At 35.6% G+C, this 10,853-nt stretch overlaps 1 long non-coding RNA gene and 1 pseudogene across 1 annotated transcript; one reads left to right on the top strand and one right to left on the bottom strand.

The window, feature by feature from the left end:
* The first annotated feature begins 2,774 nt into the window (after positions 1 to 2,774).
* LOC122065395 lies at positions 2,775 to 5,761 on the top strand. Its single transcript, XR_006136000.1, has 3 exons — positions 2,775 to 3,675; positions 4,581 to 4,643; positions 5,278 to 5,761. It is a non-coding gene; the product is annotated as an uncharacterized LOC122065395 (long non-coding RNA).
* Positions 5,762 to 6,252: 491 nt separating this feature from the next.
* Positions 6,253 to 9,584, bottom strand: LOC122065394 (annotated as a pseudogene).
* Between the last annotated feature and the right edge of the window lie 1,269 nt (positions 9,585 to 10,853).

Genomic DNA, 10,853 nt, shown 5'->3' with positions numbered 1-10,853 from the left:
TATCTTTCTTCCAAACATTAAGCGGGGGCCAAGAAGTTTGAGTGGACTGAAGACTGCCACTTGCATTCGACAAGCTTAAGAGGTACCTATCATCACAACCATTGCTGACCAAGCCAAGCAGAGGAGATCAACTGCAGTTATACCTAGCCATCACTGTTGTAGCCATCAGTGTTGTATTGATAAAGGAGGAAAACTGATAGTAACAACCAATTTATTACGTGAGCAAGGTGCTGATAGACGTAGAGACATGCTACACTAGGGTGGAGAAGACTGCATATGCACTAACTATCTAGACTCTGAATGAAAGGATACATGGCCAAAAAAATATCTTCACCCTGTCCATATTTTTGAGTTAGAGCTGGTGGGATAAAATTGTTCAAACCTAATAGCTTATTTATTTCAATGACTTGCAGGGAATGTAAACATGTCAGTTTCAGACTGAACATCCATATTCCAAGACGTCCTTGAGCTAAACATGAATAAATGTAAACATTTCATAATATCAAATATAATTTTTTTGACTAAAATGTCATGACTTTCGAAGTTTTGAAGCTACCATTTTTCAACTAACAAATGATTGCGATGAAAACATATTCTCATTTGCTATCTTGATGCTGTGAGATCATTACTCTTGTATGTGTATAGATATTAAAAAAAAAAAAAAAAAAAATGCTACCCAAGCAATAACCCATCAGAGGAATGTTGAGATTTTATCTTTGCATTTTTTTTCCCTCTCTTTCTCCAAGTTGTGTGAGACCATTACATCTATGGGAATTAGATCATAAAGTCCATTCCTCTGGGAGTGATTATCATAATAACTTTCTACAACCGAAAAAAAAAAAAAAAGGCTATCATACTAACAAAACTCAAAATTTAGTTAAATTGTAGGAAGCCTTAACTCTTATGCTGATCGAAATATTAAGGTGCAAGCTACTTTTTTTTTTTTTTCATGTGCATTTGCTACGTCATATCCATATTTTAATATAAGAATTTTTCTTGACTCAAGTAAATATCTTATTTATGCTCTAAAACAATTACTTTTAAAATATGGGCAACTCTTTTTACCATTAAAAAATAAAAAAAAAAAAAAAAAAAAAAAAAAAAAAACAAAACAAAAAAAGAAAAAAAGGATGAGCCACTCTCTTGAAGGAGAAATCATTTTAAAAAAGTTACGAATAAAAGCTAATGACATTTAGATTTGCAAGAGTTGTTGATACTTGAAAATTAATTGAGATTGCTGACTATAGAAAATAAGTGAAAATATGATGAACGTCTAATTTTTTGTCCACCACATAAACACACACTAAGAATATTTTTTGCTACACATGTATTTTTATTAGTATATATAAATATATATCATACTATCATACGACTATTAAAAAGTATGTACTCCCTAACTTTGGTATACTTTTTCAAAAAGACAAAAAAGACCTTTAACCTCTACCAAAAAATCTTTCTAATGGACAAAAAAACCCTTGAAATGGAAGAGAAAAAATTAATAATAAAAAAAATGTGAAGCAGAAAGGGAGAAATAATTATTAAGTATTAAAAAGGATCACAATGAACAATTATCATGGAGAGTGGAAAGAGAGAAACGGAAAAACAAAAAAAAAAAGTGGAGCATAAAGGGGGAAGTAATTATTAAGTATTAAAAAGGATCACAATGAACAATTATCATGGAGAGAGGGGAGAGGGAAACATGAGAGGATTAGTGGGATTTTTTTTTAAATAATTATAGAGACCTTAAACCTCTACCAAAAAAACTTTCCAATAGACCAAAAATCCCTTGAAATGGAAGAGAATAAAATAGTAATAAAAGAAATGGGGAGCAGAAAGGGGAAAATAATTATTAAGTATTAAAAAAGATCACAATGAACAAATATCATGGAGAGTGGGGAGATAGAAATGGAAAAAAATTAATAATAAAAAAAAATGGAGCATAAAGGGAGAAGTAATTATTAAGTATTAAAAAGGATCACAATGAACAATAATCATGGAGAATGGGGAAAGAGAAACATGAGAGGATGAATGGGATTTTTTTAAATAAATATAGAGAGATTTAAATATTGGGAGCTCTCTCTCTCTCTCTCTCTCCCTCTATATATATATATATATATATATATTTAATTTTATAAATCTCTCCATAATTATTTAAAAAATAATCTCACTCGTCCTCCACGTATCTCCCTCCCCACTCTCCATAGTTATCAATCTCTCTCTCTCTCTCTCTCTCTCTCTCTCTCTCTCTCTCTCTCTCTCTCACCATATTTAAATTTGTAAATCTCTCCATAATTATTTTGTAAAGAAAGAGGTTTTAAAAAAATCTCTAATAATTAAGAATAAAATCATGGGACCATTATTTGGGATTGAGAAATAATAGGGACAGTAATGAAAGCCTTAATCCCACTTGCCACCTCATTTAATATTTTTTATATGAAAACTATATTATTTGTCCCTTAATTTATTATTATTATAACCTAAACCAATCTCATATATTTCTATCCATTTTTGCTTTCCTTAATCATAATTACCAAAACTTTTCAAATATTAAATGCAGAAGAGAGAATCCTAAATGGAAAAAATGAAAGATTTTGTAGAGACTAGAGTAGAGAAGAAAGATAGCAATTGATCCAGCAGAGACTGAAGGGCTATAAGAGGGTTTGGAGGAACGACTCAAGCCATTTTTTTTTTTATGTGGAAACGGCTTTAGCATTTAATGTAATTAAATGGACTATTCTCTATTAAACCATAGCCCCTAAGAGGACCCTGCCAAATGACACTATCGGTGGTGAGCCTTGCTACATCTATCTCTAGTGATTGCATCTTCTAAGATCTCTATCTCTACAAAACCCAATCCCCACCACTACGGCCTTATTCCTTTCCTTGTTTCTCTCCCCTTTTTTTTGCTCAATTTCATATATTTCACATCCACAAGGTACGTTTTCCAAACAACAATTTATTTCTGTCTTTTTTTTTTTTTGGTTTTGACGAATGAATGTGTTTGTAGTTATGTTGGAATTTGATTTAACAAGAACCCTTGCTATGCTCATAGCTTTACCTGAATCTGTAATGTTATTTGTATGGTGCAATTAACTGGAGAAATTTTTTTACATTAAATCTTTTGATATGTTAGGGAATGATTGTCCCTAATACAAGTTATATGTGCACTATAGTCATAAAGATCATGCTACTATTCGTTTTCTCTCATCTTTCTTAGAAGTGGCTCTATTTTCTGATTGAATATAATATGATTTCAGATCTATAAAACGATATAAGAATCTCGAATATCAGAAACCAGTACTAGAGTTTTTGCTTGTGGACATGTCTTTTATTCATATCTGTATGGGTTGTATGGACCTTCGTCTGCTCTAAATTGTGGGAGTGGACAATAAGGTGATAGTGATGGTTCCTCTTAATTGTGGTATGTGATTGAGGAATTTTCTCAGTTTTTTAATAATATTTTTTATCTTTTTTCCCTCTCTCTCTCTCTCTCTCTCTCTCTCTCTCTCTTATTATTGATTTGTTGATTTTTAATTCATGACAGCATTTTGAGGCACCAGAAATTGATATGCTGGCTAGTTGTTTGTGAATTCCTCTCGTTACAAAAATTAGACTACATCAGTACCTATTTGAAATAAGGAAAATGCAATCCTCAATGCATCTTCTATTGGGCAGGTATGGAAAGTAGAAACCACTTATTTTTTGAATGCCTCTTTACTTATGCTTTATGGGGAGATGTGGCCTCACTTTGCAATCAAAAGGGGAGGAACCCTGTGAGCATTCTTGATATTGCCACATGGATCAAACATGAATTCCATGATGGTGATTCATTGAGTGTAATTGGGAAGTTAGATTTCTGTGCCACAGTGCAACACTTATGGCAGGAGAGAAACTTCAGGATCTTTAAATCTAAAAATAGGACCAGACCTCAAATTATTGATGCAATTGTTTCAGATGTCAAAGTTAAGTGCTCTAGGATGAAATCTGTGGCTGATTGTAATCCTAGAAATCAATTTCTCATGTCTAAGTGGGGTATTCATGTTAGTTGGAAGGTTGTCATCCCAAAAATATGGTAGCTTTACATTGTGATGGATCTCTTTCACAAGTTTGGGCTTCTTATGGAGGAATTCTTTGGGATAAGAAGGGGACTCCTTTACTAGCCTATTTTGAACTTGGGGAGAAGGCTAATATTTTATGGCTTGAACTCATGGCTATCCTAAGAGGAATTACTATATGCTTAGATAACAACATGATGGAGATTTCTATTCGATTAGACTCCAAGTTGGCTATAGATATCCTAAATGGAGAAATTGAGGGACCATGGGAGACTAGAGCTATTAAAAGCAAGATTTTTCACATCTCTGATTCACTGGCAGTAAAGGAATTCAAGTATGTTTGGAGGGAGGTTAATAAGTCTACGGATTACCTAGCATCTATGGCTACTTCTCAGGTTGAGCATATCATTCAGCCTCATGACTTTACTGATAAGCTAAATGATTTGGTGATGGAGGATTCAGTTTTTAAGATTTACTACAGGTTGTAATCTATTTTATTTTTCCTTCATTCACTTTGTAATGCAGGGTTTGTTCTGCTTTGTTTTCTAAGGGCCTCCTCTCCTTTCTTTCAGTCAGTCAAAGAGGGAGGTAGAAGCTGCCTTCTCTTGTACATTCCTTTTTTCTTTCATCAATACATACATATTACTTGTAAAAAATAAAAAATAAAAAGAAGGAGAATGCCCAAATCTAGCTTCTAGATATTAATTTCCCATCAAGTGCTCTCAAAGCTATAGTCTTGCCACGGGCCACTAAAATGTTGCCACCAAGCTCAGATGGAAATTCTGTCAAGGAACTTGCATTGGAAAATTCATTGAAATTTTATTAAAAAACTTGTATTTCTATAAATATTTAAGTGAAAATTGCATTTTATTAACTATATATGAGTGTTGGGTGCAATTCTGTTAAAGTTTCTACAATAAATCCTTTTTTTTTTTTTTTTTCACATTTTCCACCAGGTTATCAACCACCAATCTACTCCCACTAATTATTCTCTTTGTGTAAAATTAGGAAAAAATATTTATGGGTTAAAACTTAATAGTACTTTCTAGAAACATAAATATTAAAAACCCGTGGGTTAGAAGTACTTTCAATTTACCACTAAACAAATGCCCATGCACGTGTAAGTTTGCTATATATGTATGTGTTTGTGTGTGTGTGTCTATATATATATATACATATATATAATGTTTTGATTTCTCAAGTTTGCTATTGATAATTGCAGACAGGAAAACCAATTCCCTGATGAGCTTCAAGTTCTTGTTCAAAGGGATGCTGATTTAGTTTATTACTTTCGGATATAATTTCCATTTTATTTTCAAATTATTTTTCTTTTGGATTGGTAAGGTATGCCTTGCCTTGTTCAGGAGCCTCTTCCCCTTCTTTTTAAGGGTTCTTAGGGGCAGCCTTCTTGTGTAATATTTTCTTTTTTCTTTTCCCATACATTGCTTATACTTAAAATAAATAAATAAATAAAGCATTCATTCTAATCGAAATGTAGTGATAGACAATGCAAGAAGAGGGGGATGATGAAAGTGGAACAGAAACCTGAGGAAGAGAACAAGCCTACTGTCCCATTCATTGACTTCATGTCAGTTTGAACCTCATCATCATAGAATTGGTATCTCAAACAATAATCTAACACAATCATAGAAATTATACGAGCACATTCCACCTAGAATCTGACTTGTTAGAATTCAAACAGAGATGAATATATTTATGTATTGATCAATGAGTCTTTTGCCAAAACAAAAATGGTAGGCATCTTGCAGCATAAGGAACTATAGCATCTGCAATAATTCAATGTAATGTGGATTCTCTTGATTTGAATGAAAATCCATGGAAAACAATACAAATCCAGTATGTTTATAATCCTTTCTCAAATTTTCTCAAATTGTAAACATTTAGGCTTTTTGGGTTCCTACGGTAGATATCCAGTTAGGTTCACCATCAAACAATTGAAGGGTTGATACTTCGTCTGCTACTTACTCTCCAACTTCAAGTAGCATGTCTTTCATTCCCTGAATTCTTCAATCCTTGAAAAGTATTTGCTTCACAATTCTCTCTCTCTCTCTCTCTCTCTCTCTCTCTCTTGTGGCCACACATGCACCTTTGCTAGTGTGTGTGTATATATATATATATATATATAAATAAATGCATGGTTATGGTTTTTCTGATTGATCGATTTCATTGCAAGGGGTGCTGAGAAATCTTCATTGATGTGAGGTTGTATTCAGGCATCTTGCTCATTGTAAATAAACCATTCACAATATCGGTCCCAAACGCTTACAGACTTGGGGAACAAAGTAAATGTAAGGTTTGCAGAGAGGGATAAGGAAGATTTTTCCGAGGAAGAGCACTAGTTCGTGGCCACAACAGCACAATCGTCAGTAATCCTCGAACACAGAAGATTTGGAATAGTCTCTCTCAGTATGTTATCAAGCCTGAGCTCTTCAGCCATGAAAGTACCTCTTCAAGACCCTCTTTCAAGCTTATAGGGTTATAACCCAGCTCCACTCTTGCCTTTTCACTAGAATATGCCCACTGATGTCTCAAAGTATAGACTGTCTGTAATAAAATCACAATAAATAAGTCTGAATCCGGTAGGCGACCAAGGAGACCAGGACACCTAAGTGACACGTTGACAATTATGGAGGAAACCATCAAAAAAATTATCATAAAAAAATCAAATATCAGGGCCACCAATCACCAAACAACCTTGTGGAGGGTCACGATTATATGCCAGAGCTTGGACACAACATCCATGGGTTCCTAGTTATAAATCTTTTAGGTCAACAAAACCAACTTGATGTTAAACATACAACGCAATATAGTTAACTGGGTATAAATTCTCCTTTTTAACTTAAAGAACATCATTGTTTTGACTTTTGATCAGGAGATCTGGATTTGATATTAAAGTATTTTTTAATCAGACTAATGTAGCAGTCTCAACCAACAAAAGAACAACAAAGTAGGCCCAAGAAGCATGAAGCATACCGGAGGGCTGATTAGAGGTAGCTTTCCAGTGATTTGAGAAAGCAGGATCGACACCCATCCATAAGCCTCCACCATCCACATAGGGATATGAAACCAAGGCCTTCGTGCACGGGTGCGATAGCAGCAACACCAAAAACATGCACAAAAGAGGCATTTTCTCCTGTAAGAAGGTATCTCTCACCCAGTCTACCTTTGTGCATTGCAGCTATGTGTCCGTTAACCACATCCTCAACATGGCTAAATGAGAACTTGTCCTTCCCAGAGCCCACATAGCCAGGTAAGCGCCCATTAAAATGCTCAATCATCTGAGAAGACAGAAAAATAATAATTTTTTGATGAAAAGGGGCACAACCTTCTGAAAAGAATGATTAGAACTATACAGCAGTTATCCATAACAGGGAATAGAGGGTAAGAATCGAATGACTAACAGAAAATATATTTATTCACACAGAAAGTACTAGATTCATTTAAGGAGTTTGTTGCTCACAAAAGCTGTCAATCAGAGACCATAAAGGGCTATTGTATAAAGGAATTCCAACCATAGAGCCTTATTGATATTTTGCACATACCTGTTCTGGATTTATATAATTTAGGGATGAAAACTCAGACAACGTCGATGAAAAGAAGCCACATTAATTAATATTCAGAACCTGTAACTCATGGTTCATAGAGGATGTGAAGGTCACTTCTAACGTGTATGTGTAACCAGGGCATGAGGCCAAAAAGGGAGGGGAGGATACAAATAGCACGTTCAATTCAAATTCTGTAGACATAATTGAAGTCAAAGTTCATCACAAACATCTGTCAAGAACTGAGAGAATGAATGGAAATTCTATGATTTATCCATATCCAAGGAACTAGAGAACTTGAACATTTTTTTTTTTCTTTTTGGTAAGTAGTATGTATTGAAAAGAAGAAAGAAGAGAAAGGGTTTACAGAAAAAAGTGGCAGCCCTAGAATCCTAGACATGCCTAAAGAAAGGACAGGGCCCCCACAACACACATGGGGGACAGCCCCCATCAACAAATGGAATCGAGCAGGATAGAGTTCATTCTATAATAAACTTCATGATCCTTATCACATCTTACAAGACCTAGAAGATTTGCAGGGAAATCCGAGGGATATAAGATCAATTCAGCCATATCAGTATTGATGTAAGCTATAAATTTTCCATCACTAAGTCAAATGTTCAATTCATTCTCCAAAAATGTTCCCTCGAAGTCCTCCTAATCTTATCATCATCATCAATAATTTCCTTCTTTTGGTAATATTTATTTTTTCCGTTGCCTTGAACATCAATACTGTACTAGTTTGAGATCAATACTGTACTAGTTCGAGCTAGTTCTTCATTACAGTCCCGTGAACCAACTGAAATTGCAGGACAATTTAGTGGGCAACTGTAAAAGCTTCCAGTCATTAGCAGAAATAAGGAATGAAATCATACCATGCCGGCCATGACATTTCCAGCAGTGACCTTGCCAGGCCCACAAAAAACACCAGGGTAAACGACCACAATGGGCAACCCGTCTGCTGCAGCTTGTAAAGCGATCTTATCGGCGAGGAGCTTTGATTTCTCATACTGGGTACAGAAGAAGTTCTCGGGATGAATCTGTCATTATTGGAAATTTAATATGTCTAGCTAAATGAACCACAAGAGATGTAAAATTAAAGAACAGAGATTTTGGAAATGGGGATTGAACTTGCAGAAGAGGACTAGTAAGAGTAACTGACTTGGGTCTCATCGGCGATGAAACCATCCGTGGGACCAAGAGCGAAGAAGGATGAAGTGTAAATGATCTTCTCAACTGTCGCCGTCTCCCTACATGCTTGCAGTACATTCTTGAGACCACCAACATTGACCTAATAACAGGTCTCATTTAAATTTTAAAGTTTAATAGTAACTTCGATAACTATTCAGTACAACTAGAAAGAGATTGAAGAGGGGAGGATGGGATGGGGGTGCATACAGAGAAGAATTTTGAAGGGTCAGGGAGCCATGGTTCAACTAGGGCAGCAACGTGAAAGACAACTTCGCAGCCTGCGAAGGCCCTGAGCAGAGCTGGGTAGTCGTTGACATGGCCATAAGCAAGCTCAAGGGCTCCTCCTTGGCCTCCATCTTCGCCATGAGGAGGAAGGGAGGAGAGGTCGCTGGTCGGCCGTACGAACGCCCGCACAGTGTGACCCTCCTTCAGTAGTCTCCTGCACAGTTTCTCCCCCAGGTAACCAGTTGCCCCGGTGACCAACACCTTCATTTCTTTCTCAGATTTCCTCTTTACAGAGCCAAGAGTCCTCTCTGCTCACCCAGACTACTGAATTGAATCAAGAGACCATCTTAAAAACTGAAGGTTGGATTTCCTTTCGCCTCAAAGAGACCATCTTTGGAGATGGAAGAAAAACCCAGCAAGGCAGCTAACAATTTAACAAAAGAGGAGCGGCATACAAGAAAGCATGGGCATAAACGATCAAGATACCAATAAAAAAAGAACTAAATCAAACAGATGCAGGACTAGGGGTGTGCATTTCTATAATTTTATATCCCCTTCTCTTTTTGTGGGAAAATGCAGTTCAGTAATTTACTTTTTGGGTAAAATTCCAGTAATTTGAAAGCATACTAATATTCCTACGGGTGCAAGTTTGAGTTCACGGCCCAAACCCACCCTGGCCCTGAGGTGGGCCAGGGCTGGAAATGTGGCCCTGAGTCAATTGGGTCGGACTGAGCCGAGGCTGAGGTCCTGGGCTGAGCCCGGCCCAGTCTCGACCTTGATTTAATAAAATATTATGACGTTTTTTTTTGGGTAGAAAGTTAGAAACATTAGAGTTGAAGACCTTAATTTGCACTTGCGGTCCTCGAGATCTCTCCCCATCTTTGTTGCAATGAACTTTTCCCATCCCTTATCCCTATAAAAGTGCATGAAAAGGGAAAAGATTTTGCTGTGACCTCCCTTCCCTATCTCTCGCACCTAAGACTTCGAAGACCTAATTTGCCGCGAGCTCTCTCCCAGATTTCTTTCCTGCTTAGGTACTTGAGTTGTGAAATTGTTTAAGTAACAATTGTTTGTTAATTAAGTAAAAATATAGATTCTCTTAGGCCCTCTTTGGTATCATTTTTCTTTTTAATTTTTGTTCACAAAAATGGTTTTGACTGCATTTGATATCATTTATGGAGCTTGTTTCTATTTTAAAAAAAATTGGTAAAACATAAAAATAAAAAAGAGAACAAGAGTCATTTATGTGTTTTGGCCAAAATTGATTTTCAGCTATTTTTGCGATGAACTTTAATGATCACGTGCTTAAAATCCCAATATGAAGGGGTAAAGAAGTCATTTGTTTTGTAACTACAAAATCCAAGCCCCTTATCCCCTCTTGTTCAATCCAAAGTGGAGAAAGAGAATTATAAAGCAGATTTGTGAAGGGAATCTCTTCACCCATTTATTCAAAAAATCATTTTGCACATAGAGATACCAAACTATTTCTCATAATAAACCATTTTTCTCAAGTAGTTACCAAACCATTTTTATGTTTTGACAAAAAATAGTTTTCATTAATGATTTTTGTTAATTAGGTAAAAATAAAAAAGAAAAATGATACCAAAGAGGGCCTTAATGGTTTTACTAAGCTGTTAGTATTGGGACACTCGACAACATCCCGTGGATAATCAACACTCTTTGATCGTTGCTATGCACTAAGGCTATGTTTAGTAGTCATATAAAAAAGCGTTTACAGTGTTTTTTCGTTTATAAAAACAAGAAAACAAAATCTTTCGTTTGGTGTCCATGGTTCTTTTTTTTTTTTTCTAACAAACAA

The sequence above is a fragment of the Macadamia integrifolia genome, unplaced genomic scaffold (genome assembly GCF_013358625.1).
Source record: "Macadamia integrifolia cultivar HAES 741 unplaced genomic scaffold, SCU_Mint_v3 scaffold1993, whole genome shotgun sequence".
Classification (NCBI taxonomy): domain Eukaryota; kingdom Viridiplantae; phylum Streptophyta; class Magnoliopsida; order Proteales; family Proteaceae; genus Macadamia; species Macadamia integrifolia.
This window is presented reverse-complemented; position numbering and strand designations above follow the sequence as displayed.